Below are 16,011 nucleotides of genomic sequence, written 5' to 3'. Positions count from 1 at the left end.
ATTTGGGACCTAGACATGTGGGTGGAAGCTGGTGCAGTCAGAAGTATGTCATGGGGATGTAAGAAGGTGTGAAGTTGGAAGGTAATTTTGAGAAGGAAAGCTGCTGTAACCTTGAAGACTTCTGCCTTTTCTGTGGTATTAAGCTCAGCTCTCATGAAACTGAGACTCTGCATTACCCAATTTGTGACACCAGCCAGAAATATTCTGGGTTCTTTTTTTTTCATGCTGGGCACATGTGGTGTGGTGCCACTGAGACATGGGATCCTGCTGGGTCACTCCTGCTTTTCTGCTGGGTGGTTGGCTCTCCTTCCAGTCTTCCAACATACCCACATGTGCCCTCATTCAGTGCTTGAGGGGTCAAACAGTAGGCTGTGTTTGACTTGGACCAGTTTAGGTAGGAATTATCCAAGCAGGTTGCTCAGCAGATCAGAGGAATGACGACTTCAGAAGGAGAGAAATGTGACAATAAGCTGCTCTGGCTGGCAGAGGAGCCTCCTCCCAGGGCTGACCTACAGCAGAACAGGGTGCATATCCCTATGTCCTGCTTTTGCTACTTTGCCAGATAGCTCCCAAGCTTCCATCCTGTTTGCCCATCCAGCCTTTGGAGGCAAGACTCCTCCCTGCTCTCCCTGTCTCTTTTTACTTCTGATACCCTGTGGCTTTGCAGCTCATTAGGCACAAATTATCAGCTCAACTTGACACTCTGGGAACAGCAATTTACATTTTTTTTCAGTTGATTTTTCTGCTACTTCTCCTGGCTTTCCAATGAAGTGGAGGGTTACAGACACTTTGGCCATCTGAATGGTTAGTAATGACCTCAGACTGAGGAGTCCTCGAAAAAAACTCCTGGAATTACAAAGCTTAGGCAATAAACAGAGCAAGGGTCACCCAGAAGCAGGCATATTTTTCCCCTTCTGCCTCAGGGTTAAGAGTGGATAATTGGTATTTCCAGTTTGGCTTCTTTCTCATTTTGTGTCATCCCATCATGGCATGCCAGGATGCATTACATTAAATGGCATCAAGTAGTTGGGGAGTGTGACATGATACATTATCTGACATGTCACCTCACACCCTGTCATAACACAGTGCACTCAAAGATCAGTGGGGACCAAAATTCATTTGTCTAATTCCATTTTATCAGTCAACCCAAAGGGAGGTAAGTGTGTTAATTATTTGCACAGTGGTTTGCACCCTGTACCAGTGGGAAGATGATGGGGTATGATGGGAGAGGGACAATTTCTGTGCTTTAGAACCATTTTACACCTGCTCAGAGTTTGTATAGGTGACAGTGAGTAGGATGTAATAGTGAAGGATCAGCCTCTCATACCTGATGCATGGTGTAAAATTAACAAAAGGATGAAGAGATACCTGAACAGGTACTGGGTCTCCAGTAGCAGGCACTGGAATTTGATTTTTTTCTGCTGCACTCTGCAAGAAAGAGTGATTACACAAGCCAAAAATGCAAGAATTCCTAAAAAACTTTTTCAGAGACAATTTATCATAATATATAGATTTTCATGTGCTTCTTAAAATTAACTTAAATAACCATAAAGACTCTGATAAACGAGCCTCTGATAGATCTAGCTGTGATGGTTTAGGCCACTTGTTCCTTGTACTTAAGGTCCAAACTCTTAGCAGAAGGCAACAGGTATGTTGGTTTCAGCTATACCTATATATAATCTAGTGTGTTAGCTAATTTCTTGGAAAAGTTTAGTTCATCGTGTCATTCTGGATATGTTGAAAATATTAAAGCACCTGATTTGGATAGCTGAAAAGAAAAATATACTGTTGCAAAGTGATTTGCTAAACTAGAAATCAGTCTGGGCTCTTCCTGATTTCTTCATGTGCTTTTTGTGAGCAGTTGTATTTCTGTGACCAGATGTTTGGAACCCTGTAGGGAATGGCTGGTAGCCTCTGTGATGGCATCAGCTCGCGACAAACCCCAGACTGAGAGTTTTATGAATAAACTAACTGAGGGTGTTTGAATGTGTCGAGATGAATGTCATAGGAGCTTAGACAATGTTCTTTTAAAAGCTACAAGTGTGACATGAACTCCTAGACATAGTGCATGACCAAAAGCAGCAGTTATGCATCTCAATGAGTGAATTTAAATGGAAATATAGGAACATGTGCTGCCAGGGGTGTGAGCAATGCTTACCTCTTTGGTTGCTTTTAAAGCTAAAGAGGCTGAATTGCATGCAGAGCACATCACAGGAATTTGTTCCATAACCTTACTAAAGAAAATGTTGCAGATAACTTATGCATACGAGGAAACCTCTGGTGTTGTCTTGTATCTCTGTGGAATGAAACTTTTCTGCACTGGACTGTGCTGCTTTGCACATAGTTTCATTGTATCCCCCATGTCATTCTTGTTCTGTAGTGTTTTAGCAGCAGTTTTAAGGCACTCCTTCAAATGGCTTATTGTAAATAGTAAGTAATGTTAACACTGTAGTGACACAACTGTGTCCAATGCAAAGGTATTTTTCTCCATGCTTTTTCAACCAGTTTGAATTGTGGGTTAAAGTTCACATGGGTTCTTTGACATAAACTGAGTTGTGCATCCCTAGTTAGCACAGATCTGCAGAGAACACTCATTAAACATCTGCACTGGCAGCTCTGTTGTTGTTGTGGGTTTTTTTTGTGGTAGGACCCTACATTCCCCTCCTTTGGCTGCAGATATCCTTGGCAAAGTCCCAGGTTTGCGGAGCGTGATGAGGTAGAGACCACAGCTTCCCTGTGGGAAACAGAATGAGCAGGAGTTGCTGACTCCAATGGTGAATCTGCAGCAGGGAAAAGAATTTCACTCACTTCCTTCAAGGTAATATCCTAAAAGTATTTCGACTTTATGACTTGGATCCATCGAGGCTGCTCAAGTGAAGAGGTAGGTGAGATTAGGATGTCAGTGAAAAATACGACACTGTATTGTAAAACCTGTGTTAAAATATATGGGACTGTTTAATTTTTATTCATTAAATGACAGTTCGAGCAAAGGGTTGTTTGTTTATTTTTTTGATGAGCATTGGAGCACTGGTAGATACATGTAGGACCCTCAAAGACCAGGTCTGATCACACAAACTTGTGAGCAGAAATGTGTTTTTATAGAACTTACCATTGTCTCTGATTAGACTATGCTCTTATCCCCAAATGAGACAAAAACAGTACCCCAAAACATGTTTGGGATGTAGTAGTCCTATTCCTGAGTTGACAAAGCAAGTTGTGAACAATGGCAGCTACACTGTATGGGGTATTCAGCTGGTTTAAGAAGAGAGCTTTTGTCTTGGTGCTGCTTGTTTTGGTCCCAAACTGGCATATTATGAAAGGGAAGAAGGAAAACTGATAGGTTTCCTCAACCGTGACACTGAGCCAGGAAGGAGAAAAGAAAAATTATTCATATCTTCCCAAAGAAGTTTCTCTGCAAAGAAATACTGAAAACGGGAATGAAATCTAGGAAATGGGAGTATTTTATATAGAACATGACTTAAGACTGTCTTGTGCTTCAGGCCACAAGAGCTGCAATCTTTAATGTAAACTCTATAAGCGTGGTAAAGGAAGGAGTTCATGATGCATGGAGTTAGAAAGTGTCAGAGGAGAGGAAAGGATTAACTGTGAGTTGGAGGCGGAGAATGAAGAAGAAAATACACTTGGAGCTTTAAGGTGTGTGAGTTTTAGTGACACTCCTGATGATCACTTGTGCTATTTCAGTTTGTGGTGGGAGGATGTATCTCTACAAAAACTGGTGAAGGGCTGCTATTTTGATCAGGTTTTGTAGTGCAGAATTTGTGCAGCTGACAGATGCAGGTACTACAAAGAAATAACTGCAGACATCAGGAAAGCAGAGATTTACCCCACCTAATTTTGGTCATTCAAGTGAAGTGTCTCATTTAGTAGCCTAGTAACTTCAGACCCCTTAAATAACCAATGAAGATAGGCAAGGATGTGTAACAGAGGATAAGCACCCTTCTTCATGTTCTGAGCTCATGTTTGCTCTGGTTCAAAGCCAAGTCAGTAAAGTGGATTTCAATAGGCTTACTGTCATATGCATTGAAAACTGTCCTCTGAAGTCAGAAAGTAATGATTTTATTAAGTCCATCTAACCATGGCCACCTGCACATTCAGTCACAATATGTCATCAAAGGAGCAAGACAGTCATCTCCCTGAGGCACCTCTTTTGGTCTGATGAGCTGCCCTAAGATGAATTCTTCTCCTTTTACTATATAGAGTCCAGATAAAAAGCTTAGAGTGGATAAGCAGCCAAAGACAGATAACTTAAAGGCGGTACTGGAAGTCATAGCACAGGCAGCTGCTCATGGTTAGTCCATATCAAGGGCAAAATGCTTGGTTTCTTAAGGACTCAAACTCAACAGATGACAATTGGCTTTTCTGGCCTCTGACTGATGTAGTGGATGTGGAGAATGGAGTGAGAAAATACATTATACTCATGGCAGAGAACTATCCAGGCTCGGTTCAGGTGAATCTGTGGTCCACACAGCTGAAGGCTATTTGAAAATTTGGGGGTTTGATGTCTCAAAGAGGCTTTCTCACAAGTGGTGGGACTGGTTCCAGGCACAGTGCTGTGATGGCAGAGTGTGGAGAAGACAATGCTGTTCTCCACACTCACCTCATTGTTATTTTGATTATGCAACATTCCCCTCTGCCCACAACACTTGGGTCACTGAACCATAACCCGTGAAATGTTTTTCCCCCTTGGCCACATTTTATTGCTGTTATCCCTCAAGCCAGTCAGTATCTCATTGAATGTGGGATTTGTTGTATGCTCAACGAATTCCATCTGTTTGTCTCTTAGAAGCAGTTTGACAGAAAAATTGCAAAAAACAATGAGGACTTTTTTTTTTAGGGAAAAGTAATTGACATGATATAAACCCAAATCGTGAGGTGTGTGCTTCCTGACTTGGCCTCAACAGAAGCTGCCAGATGTTCAGGCAGGTTAGTTCCAAAACATATTAAAACATCCAGGAAAAGCTGTATCTATCATCTAGTGCAGTGTTGATTCATTAAAATATAGATACAGGTTTAACCTCTTAGTTTTTATTAACTTGTGAAGACCAGAAAGGTGTAAGTGAAAGAATTTTATTTACCTCACACAAATTATTATATAACAATGAATACCCAAACCACATTAGATACCATGTCCAAAACTAAAGGTTAAATACCTCACAAAACTATGTAGAGAAAGGATGGATTTTTACCAGGCATATTTCACAAAATACCAGTTTTCCATAATCTGGGATGTTACATTGAGTCATTGGTCTTGTTTTATCACTGACAAACTTGTAATAGTGAAGGATAAACACTCACACGCTGACAGAACAAAAAAAAAACAGACAAGGCATGTGAAGCAATAACCTGAATGCTGGTTGGGCACAGAATATATTTTACTCTGAAGAAGAATCAGTTTCTCAGGTAAGGGATGAGAAACTACCAAAATTACTGTTTCTCTCAATTTCTTAATTAATCATGAACAAACACAAGCATTTAATGCCTTTCTTCTCTCCAGCCTTTTCCTCTAATAAGCATTTTTCCTAAAAGCATCTGGCTCATTAGGCACTCAACAGCCTGTTACACTGTGTTAGCCCAGTGCCATCTGACCATGGAGTTAGTGCAGATTTCCAGTTTATCCTATTTTTCTCTGTTATCCGCTCGGGGCTGGTGCTCCAGGCAGTAGCTGTGGGGATGGCTTATTCATTCACACTGTGTTGAAGGGCTGACTGTAAAATTCTTCTTTCTTTCCCTCCTCCTCTTCTTGCAACCTAATGCCTCCTCTTGCTCTTTGATTCTGGCTGCATTCCTATGGGATTAAGGGTTTTCTGTTTCCTAGAAGGAATAAAATATGGCTATCTGAGCCAGAGGAGTACGAAATCTCTCTGTAAACTCCTTAATGGGGGGTTTTATGGGATATATTTTCACCTCATTTAGCTTTTATTTCAGTATGGCTCTTTCATCAGTCTGGGCATCTGAAGGAAATGACAACTTTATGGGAAGGCAAGGAGGAATCATTGGATTAAAAGAAGATAGGAAAACAGAACTCAAAGAATGGAAAGGTTTAGAAAGAATAAAGGCCTAAGAGGTGGTTGCTGAACTAAAAAAAAAGATGTGCTTGCTGGATAGAGAGATTCCTGAGACACTCTGCCTTGAGACTAAGAGGCTGTATGTGATGGTTTGTAAACGTGGGCAGATTAGCTTTCTTCACAGGTTTTAAAATCAATGAAAGGACTTTGATCTCTGTACTTCTTCTCAGCAAGGGCCCTGGTCATTCCCATATGAAGATGTACACTTTCTTCAGCTGGGTCATGTCACTATGGAAGATACCTGGGCTCTCAGACTTCGTGAGAACTACAAATCTACCAAATATTTCCTTGGTAAGTTGTTTCAGTGATTATCTGAACTCATTACAAACATAGATTTTTATCTCACCTGAATCTAATTTCAGATTCTAGCTGGTCAGACATTGCATGCCTTTTGTCTGCTAAACTGAGCAGCTTTTTACTATCAGGAATATTTTCCATTCCCCAAATACAAACTGTGATTTCATTGCCTCTCAACTTTTTCTTAGAGAATCTAAAGAGGCTGAGCTTCTTAAGTCTTTTGCTCTAAGGCAAATTTTCCAGACATAAAATCATTGCTGTAGCCTTTTTCTGATCCCTTTCCAGTGTTTCAGCTACTTCCTTGGACTCTACATGTTATTTCAGTATTGTTCTTGACAGCACTGAAAGCACAGATAATAACTGCATCTCACTCTGGCACAACATGCTCTTTTTATAACCAAGCATTGTATCTGCTGTTTTACAGGATAGTAAACCGGGTGTTTGGGAGTGCCTACTTCTGAACATGCTAAGAGTGACTTTTCCTTACATGTAGGAACAGTGCATTTCACTGCAGCATAACGTTCAAAACAATGCAGTTCACCCAGCTGTGAGCACAATTGACCCATTCCCATTATTGTTTACTGTTCTCCAAATGTTTGTGTCCTCTGAAAACTTCACCATCCTGGCTAAAGATGTTGAATAACGTTGGACAAAAGGAGCTCTGTAGAACCCACAGAAAATATCCCTCCTTTGATGATGATTCCCCTTTAACAATTGGTTTTTAGGAGTATAACTGTAGAATAGACCTCCTGGGTCACTGAGTCTAATCCCCAGCTATTTCAAGTAACCACATCATACAGTTACTATTAGAAATCTAGTTCAATTTTAATCCATTTAATATGTACTGCATTGGTTTTTATGTAGTGCTGCTTTTGTAATCTGAATGTCATATGATAGTAAGTCATTAAGTCATTATTTTATTTCTAGGAATGCCAAAAAACAGCTGAACTGATTTTTATATATTGCAACTTCTCTCTAGAAACAATGAGTCAAAAAAAAAAAATAAATAAAAAAGGGCCTGAGGCTTTTCTTGTTTACGCATTTGAAATGAAATATTTTAAAAAATTAAAATAACAAATAAGATGACACCAGTAATGCACTGCGACGAGCTGCTGAAAAAGTAACACACGGGATGTTTTTAGCATGGTGGCTCAAAGTTCCAAGTGGATTTTTCCTAAGGATGGTGATTCATAAGAATGGGAAGATAAAATGGAGATGGCAGAGGTAATTGCCTTCCTCAGTGTTTCTTTCCTCCTCTTTCCCAGAGGTTGCTCCTTTCCTTTGAAGAGGAGCTGAATTAGATGTGAAGGAACTTTTGGATTACAGTCATTTGCATCTTGCTCTGTCAAAATAATCCCAGATGGTTTGAGAACTGCATCAGGTTCAGTTTTACTGTATCTCCTGCAGTGCCGCAGCCTCTAGAAAATGGGTGGGATGGGCAATTGAGAGAGGTACCTCCTCCAACCACCCACATTGAACTTGCCAGTTGCCATCAATCAACAGCTGTAGGTTCAGGTTTTTGTAGAGCTGGTGGTCATAGAACAGTTTGAGTAGGCAGAGACCTTAAAGATCATCTAGTTCCAACCCCCCTGCATGGGCAGGAGTACTGTTTACTAGACCAGGTTGCCAAGAGCCCCATTCAACTTGGCCTTGAACACTTCCAGGGATGGGGACATTCCTTGACAACCTGCTCCAGTGTCTCACCACCCTCACACTAAGGAATTTCTTCCTAATGTTTAACCTAAATTTCCCCTCTTCCATTTTAAAGCCATTCCCCCTTGTTCTATCACTACAAGCCCTAGTCAGAAGTCCCTCTGCATCTTTCCTGTGGCCCCTTCAGGCCACTATAAGTTCTCCCCAGAGCCTTCTCTTCTCCAGGCAGAACATCCCAACTCTCTCATCCTGTCTTCTAAGCAGAGGTGCTCCAGCCCTCTGATCATCTTCATGGCTCCCCTCTGGACTCACTCCAGGACCTCAATGTCCTTCTTATGTTGGGGGCTCCAGAAATGGACACAGGACTCCAGGTGGGGTCTCATGAGAGCGAACTAGAGGGGCAGATCACTTCCCTTGACCTGCTGGCCACACTTCTTTTGATGCAGCCTAGAATATTGTTGGCTTTCTGGGCTGCAAGCACACATTGCCAGCTCATGTTGAGCTTCTCATCAACCAACACACCCAAGTCCTTTTCCTCAGGGCTGTTCTCAATCCATTCTCCATCCAATCTGCTTGGGATTGCCCTGACCCAGTTGTAGGGTGGATGATGCTTGAAAAGACCGGATGGTCTCTGAAACAGCATCCCACAGAAGTCACAACCTACACGGGTGAGTATCAGCAGCCCAATGCCATCTATTGATGAGTTTGGTGACAGCTGATGGCACATAGCACTTCATGATACTGATATTGCTTCCTGAGCGTGTGTGAGTGTGTATCCCTCTGTATTACATCCCCATCAGTGGTTAAACAAGATGTCTTTGTGTCTTTTGGAAGGAATGAACACACTATCCAAACCAGATGCCTGTGTGTTTTGAGGATTCTGTTATACAACTTCCTTTCTCTTTGGTGACTGGGAACTAGATGGAGCTTGTTTGTTTATGGAGATATACTTTAATCTCTAGCTGTCAAAGTAGATTTATGAAACATGTATATCTTAAATGTTGGAGGCTGAGCAGTCCTGAGCTCATCTTTGGAGGTGGGGATGGGATAAGAGTGGCAAAAATCTTTTGAATGTGTTCAATGCAGTAGTGCTGTCAAATTTACACTCATTTCCAGACCACAACAGTGATGCTAAGCTTTGAATGGTTTCCCACGATGTCTGAAGCAAATGTAGCTCTGGCCTACTTCCATGGTGCTACGAGTCAATTACTGCTTTGGGATGCTTTGGGCTGTTTTTCCATGAGAAATTACGAGTTTCTGTTTTTTCTGAGCAAAATTTGCAAGCACAAGGCCTTTGGTAAGGTGCCAGCACACTGAATCTGAATTTAAACCCACATTTCTTTGAATTGAAACCCAATTGAATGACCCTTCTTGGGTCCAAGATATATTCTCAGCTTAATTTCTTTTGTGAATTATACTTCTAAGAACCAGCCCACATTATACAAGAGTTCCCTGCCTTACTGTCGTAACGTACATGCTTAAATGAGATGTTTTCATGTCAGTGACATAAGTCCAAACAAAAAGCAAGGGTTTAGAAGCTGCAAAAGGAGAGTTATTTGGTCCTGCTCAGTCATCTCAGAAATATCAATCTTGTAAGTCCTATGTATGTACTTTGTCATAAATCTGTTCAGTTTGGATGTCAGAGTGGAAAACACTTAGGTGTGTGTTTGAATTCAGTCACTCATGTGAGCTCTTCCCTGCATGGCTGAGTGCTGGTGGGATGAAGGCATTGGTGTGGGACTGAAGGCATTGGTGCATAATCATAATCTCATTTTCCCTTCTATTGGATGGGGTTGTTGCTGCTCCTGAGAGCAGCCTTCCTCACTCACCTGGAGTGAGTATCTTAATGCAGAAAATCACAGAGGCTACTTATACAGAATTTGGGGCCTGAAGGATCTTTGTGATCTGCAGAGACTGTGGTCAAGCGGTCAAAAAAAATCAGCTGGTTTCTAGATCCATATATTCATCAGCTGCATTTTACTTGAATTCTGCCAGATGGCTGGACTCTCCCATTTTGACAATGCTCCAAAACATTAATGTCCCAGGGAGTTTAGTTTTGGTTTAGATAGTTGTCCTTGCTATGCCCAAGGGTGTATATAGGCTTCCCATTGCCTGGCTCTTTTAATCATTCCAGTGTGGCCAAATGCCTAATTCCTAGGCAATGGAATATCCAAACTGAAGGCAGCCATGGCACTTTATTGTCCTTAGTCTCTCTTGTGCTTTAGTTCCCATCTCAGCATTGGGAATGGTAGCCCATCCTCCCTCCCAAGGATGGTGTGAGGATAAATACATTAAAAGAGGTGAAGTGCTCAATTATTATGCTAATAGGAATCCTATAAATACCAAAGATATATGTGTATATTTGGATTTTAGCAGAACCTAACTTACAACTGCAGCTTAGAAAAACTGCCATAAACCCCTATATAAATTCCATCTGTGAATATTTGATCAGATGCTATGTGGGTGGAAAAGTATGTTTCATTGCTATTGTGATTGCTTTCTTTCTTTAGCTTTTCATGAGTAATAAATGTGAAGAATGTCCCAATGCTTTTATGCTCTCCCAGTCAGTAATATTTTCTCCGAACTCATATGCGAATGTTTAATGCATTAAATGGTATCATACAAGTTTATGGTGAAATCATAAATCTGTTCTGTTACATTGCTTATTGGAAAATCTTCAACCCTATGCAAAACCCTGGCACTATAGCTTGCTTCCCTTGATTACATATGTCTTTTATGGGTTGCTTCCCACTTTCTCTTAGGTTGCTTTCTCCCTTTGCTTCCAAATTCTCAATTCCACTTTAGAGTAGTGAATCTCACTGGTTTGAGAAGATGACTTGTTTTCATGTGCATATAGCTGGTGAAAGAGAAGATACAGTATGTTCAGTGTTCAACTTCATAGGGCTGTTGTGCTCAGTACTGCTCAGATTTTCAGGATGAAGGTCACTGCAGAGGCATGGGAAAATTCACAGGCACAAGACATCTGTGACAGAACCTGAGTTTAAAAAAACAAAAAAAGAAAAAAAAAGGAAATGTTCTTTATACTTTCTTTTCTTCTTAAGTTGGCCATTTCCAGTGTTAGCAAACTCATGCAGAGTGGTGTGCCACAAGTAGTATCATACATTGCTGTCATTCTCAGCATCATTAGAGGCTGGAAACTGCCCAGTGGAAAAGGACCTCAGGGTGCTGATTGATAAGGGGCTGAACGTGAGCCAGCAGTGTGCCCAGGTGGCCAAGAAGGCCAACAGCATCCTGGCCTGTATCAGAAATAGTGTGGCAAGCAGGTCTAAGGAAGTGATCATCCCTCTGGATTTGACATTGGTGAGGTCACACCTCAAGTAATGTGTGCAGTTTTGGGCACCTCAATGCAGGAAGGACATCAAGGTGCTGAAGTGTGTCCAAAGAAGGGCAAAGAAGGTGGTGAAGGGCCTTGAGAACAAGTCTTATGAGGAATAGCTGAGGGAAATGGGGTTGTTTAGCCTGAAGAAAAGGAGGCAGAAGGGAGACCTTGTCACTCTCTACAACTACCTGAAAAGACACTGTAGAAAGACAGATGCTGATCTCTTCTCACAAGTAAATAGTGATAGGACTAGAGGGAACAGCCTAATGCTACAGCAGGGGAGGTTTAGGTTGGACATTAGGATTTTTTTAATTTTTTTTTTTCTCTGCAAGGGTTGTCAGGTATTGGAACAGGCTACCCAGAGAGGTGGTTGAGTCACTATTCCTGGATGTATTTAAAAATTTTATAGATGTGGTTCTTGGGGATATGGTTTAGGGTTGAACATGGTACAGTTAGATGTTGGACTTGATCTTAAAAGTCTTTTCAAACCTAAATGATTATATGATTATATGATTATGCTTTGCTTTTCAGTTGCTCATGAGTAATCCTGCAAGACCATCAGGAAACATATTTGGAGACTGGCTAGGTGGGTACCACTGCTCTGGAGTGCTCCTGGGAAAGCAATTCGATAGAGGGGACACAGGCTGCTTCAATCCTGCAGAACTAGCATGCAGCCTGCACAGTCAGTCTACCAGAGGGGACAAGTTTAGGTTATGATTATAGACAAAATACCTGGCCAGACTGATGATAACTAGGTTTCTCTTTCTAGACAGCTGTGGCCTTAGATTTTGCCAGAATTCCAATGAAATTGAGTCAAAACCAGTATGCCTGTGAACAGCACCCCAAGGGACCAATGAAGATTCTCTCTGCTTCTGGCTTTTTGCAGCTGGCATATCTGTGAGACCATCAGCACGAGCAGCTGTGAGACAGACACGCAAGTTGCCCAATGCTCAGCAGTCCCAGACTCTGTTAAAAACTACATTTGAACTCTCCTTCCTTAGCTGCTCTGTGCTTTCTGTGGTCATAGCTGAGGTTGTGGGTAATTATTACTGAAGAGTTTGTGGTGGACCTTCACCGAGTTCTTAGTGGTCAGAAACTGCCCAGGCAGCTGAGGATAGTTGGCAGCTCCTTGGCAGTGTCAGCAGAAACACTCAAAAGAAGAGATTAATCCTAACACCAAAGCTGGCTCAGGGACCCATAAGTTATAGGAAAATAGTCCTTATCTTGCTACATCTTCAGCGCATCCTGTGGCTGCTACTGCCTTGGATCTCATCTGTCCCCATGCTCTGATTTCCAGAACAGTCATCTGTAAGGTTGCAGTCCAACAAGATAGGCTGCCACCATTATGGCACCATTGAGCATAATGGTGCAACTCATATCTGTGCCTAAAATGGGCTTTTCTAAGTGCCCAGGTATTACCCAGAGAAACAGGCTACCATAGTGACAAGGCATCTAAATGCACAGGGAAAAACTCACCCTGTTTTTTCAAATCACATGTAAGCTCGCATGGTTTTATTAAAGCCAATGAGCACCCGTTCTTTAAGGTGGACATGCACTTAAGTGCTCTGCTTCTTTTAAAACACAAACAAAACAGCAAAAGTCTCCTGTATTTTAGAAGAATCATTATATTTGCATCAAGAAGTGTCCTCTATACAAAGGATGGGATTCCAGTATATTTTCAGTAAAGTGAACCAGATATTTCTCTTGCAGGACTGATGCAGATGCCAGAATAAGGAGGTGTGGTAAAGGGGAATGTGTGATTGATTTCTTTTCTATTCTAGAGCTGGATGAAATGCCTGACACAGCTGTTAGCTCACACTGCTTACAAGAATGAAGAATCAGTCTCACCAGATGTTGTTCATTTCCTCTGTTGCTGTGTGGCCAGCTCTGTTGTACAGAGGATGAGGGGGGCGGAGGAGAGGGAGGGAAAAGAAAGGGGAGAAAATCTCAGTCTAAATTACACAAGAAAGGCCCAGTGTGGGAATTTGACATGAGCAAGGGGCACAAGAATGGGCCATGATAGGGAAAGTGGAAGCTGGGAAGACAGAGCCTACTCATTCATGAGTCTGATTCATTCACCAGGGAGCAGAGCAGACCCCCTCCCCTGTGAGTCGATGACCATCTTATGAGTTCTGAAAGCGAATGTTTTCCATTAAAAGGATGCAGGAGGTACATGGGGAGGGTTCAGTAGCAAAAAAGCCAATGATTCAAGGCCGTATCTGCCAGCTGCATTGTGCACTTCATTGGATGAGTCTGTGGAGCACTTACTCGTGTTGTCTTTGAGCAGCATTCAGGGAAGGGATCACAGTAACAATGTGATGTGCTGCTGCCACAAACAAGCTACGTGGGTGATTGTGATCCTGTGTGTGCCAGTATCATTTCAAAACACCTTATTTCCAGATGCTAGAACAAGCTTCTGTGCTGGAAAATGCAGCTGGGGGGACCAGTCATGACCTGGGAAGCACGTGGTGCTTGGAAGCTATGGAGATGTTATGCCATATCTTTGAGCTTCTTTCACCAAAGCAGTGTCTTCTGCAGATCACTTAAACATTTCTTTTTCTGTGTAAATGGTTGAGAAGGAAACAAAGAGAGGGCAGAGGACAGGACCTTTAAGTGAGGAGGGCACTTTGAGCTAAGGATAGATGCTTCTGGAAGAGACATATGAAAGGGGAAAAGTTTGCATGTGGGCTGTGGAAGTGCTGCTGGCCAGGAGAGGGCATAGCAATATCTGCTTCCCAGGGAGAAAAACTATTTTAATAAGCCTGTTAAATCTTACTTAGTGATTATTATTTACTCTGGAATAACCACTTCAAGGTTATTATTATTTTTTTTTCTGTTGTAAGTTTTTGACATTTTTTTTGCACATTTTCCATTTCTCTGCAGTACAGACCAGGTAGGTTCTTGCCTCTGTAGCTCTACCAGCCTTGAAGGGGAAAGCTCATCGAGTTGCTGCCATGGGAGATTAGAACAGGCCACCGTTCACACAACAAGCTGCTTGAGATGTTTGGGGGAGGGCTAGTGCCATATTTTGTGACCTTTTTGTCTAATATATCTTAAAATAAGCTCTTCTGTCTGTGCTCTATAGCATTCAATGTCTTATTGGTAAAAAAACCCAAAACAACACACCCAAAGACTTGAAAACCACACAACAAAAAGGATTCCAAAACAGAAAAAAGCACAACACTGATTTGGTTTTGCTTGAAGTGTTTGGCCTACAATAGGGTAAAAACTCTGTGGGACAACACAAGAAACAAACTGTCACTGCTAAAGAGTCTGGAGAGAGACAGTGACAGGACCATGAAGGACTGACACAGTCCTCTCTTAAGATGCAGTCACCACCAGTAAGAAAAGGACAGCCAGCCTCTTCCTATTAGGCCTTAGGACAGATATGTACTTGTTGAGGTGGGAGTAGATAAGAAAATGGGACTATAATGCTCCCAATAACTCTGTTGTGTTGCGTAACGTGTGGCCATGTCTGGCCTGCAATTATGGAGCAAGAAGGACCTGCTGTGAGATGTTGTCTCATGAATTAGTTGCCTCTGCCGAGGGTGGGAGACGGGGCTCTATGGAGCACTCATTTCACCTCTGTGCCAGTTTCTGTTGTTTTGGTTAATATGAGGAGTATAAATTAACTGGGGGACTGTTGGATTGAAAATAATGCAAAAATTCTGTTCTCCAGTTGCAAGAATGCTAAACTTTGAGTCAATCTATTGACGTCAGTGCAGGTAATCTAGATTTTCAGCAGTGTGCAATGCTGTCATTCAGATGGATTAGCTAAAGTGATTCCTTAAGGGTGAATAAAATGCTCTCATGGGGCATGTTAGAAGCTCAGGATGAAAGGATTTACTGTGTGGTTCCTGGGAATGCGGATGAGACATCTTGATACACTCTGTAGTTACATTGATCAGATCCTCACTATTGCTCAAGGCAACTTGGGAGTTGCTCCTTCAAGTGCCATCTCATTTCATTCCCAATTCCCTGTTTTGTTGCAATTACATCCAACTGACTCCTACCTTGCCCTGTTGCTGGAACAGTCTGCTCTGAATATTGCCTACCTTATCAGCTACTTGTTGCACTTTGCAGACTCTTTTATGTAACCTATGAGATGTGCCCAGGGGACCTGATCCTTCAGTACCAAAGCTGGCAACTTTTGACAAATCCTCTGCTTTAAGCAAACCTCCTTTTACCATCCCTGAAAAGCAGACAAGGCACATGCAGTTTGAAGTTACAGTTAAAATTACATGGCAAGAAAGTGACAGGAGCAGCTGTCTTATTTTTAACAAAATTTGGTCATTGCGGATATGAAACCTGAGAACTTGCATAAGAGACCCGCTCCACTGAGCGTTGGTTTAGTCCACAGAGCAGCTGCACAAATGGGGGGGACATTTCACCGAACTTCTGGAGCTCCTTGCCTGGGGAATTGTGGCTGCAGGTTCCCGAGGGCCCCCTGGTGTTTTGCGCAATCTGTCTTTAGAGAACTGCCAGTTCATTTCTGAGAAGGGCACTGGCTTTGAGCACAGACGACCTCTAAACTGACAAACCACTTCCTGCAATCGTTAACTGAATTAAGAGCTTGTTGTCCCCCTCACTCCCCTGAAAAGACCCCCCCTGCCACCCCTTCACCACCATCCCCCC

Source organism: Chaetura pelagica, unplaced genomic scaffold, assembly GCF_000747805.2.
Source record: "Chaetura pelagica isolate M959 unplaced genomic scaffold, ChaPel_1.0 scaffold27, whole genome shotgun sequence".
NCBI classification, from domain to species: Eukaryota; Metazoa; Chordata; class Aves; order Apodiformes; family Apodidae; genus Chaetura; species Chaetura pelagica.
Note: the sequence above shows the minus strand (reverse complement) of the source record.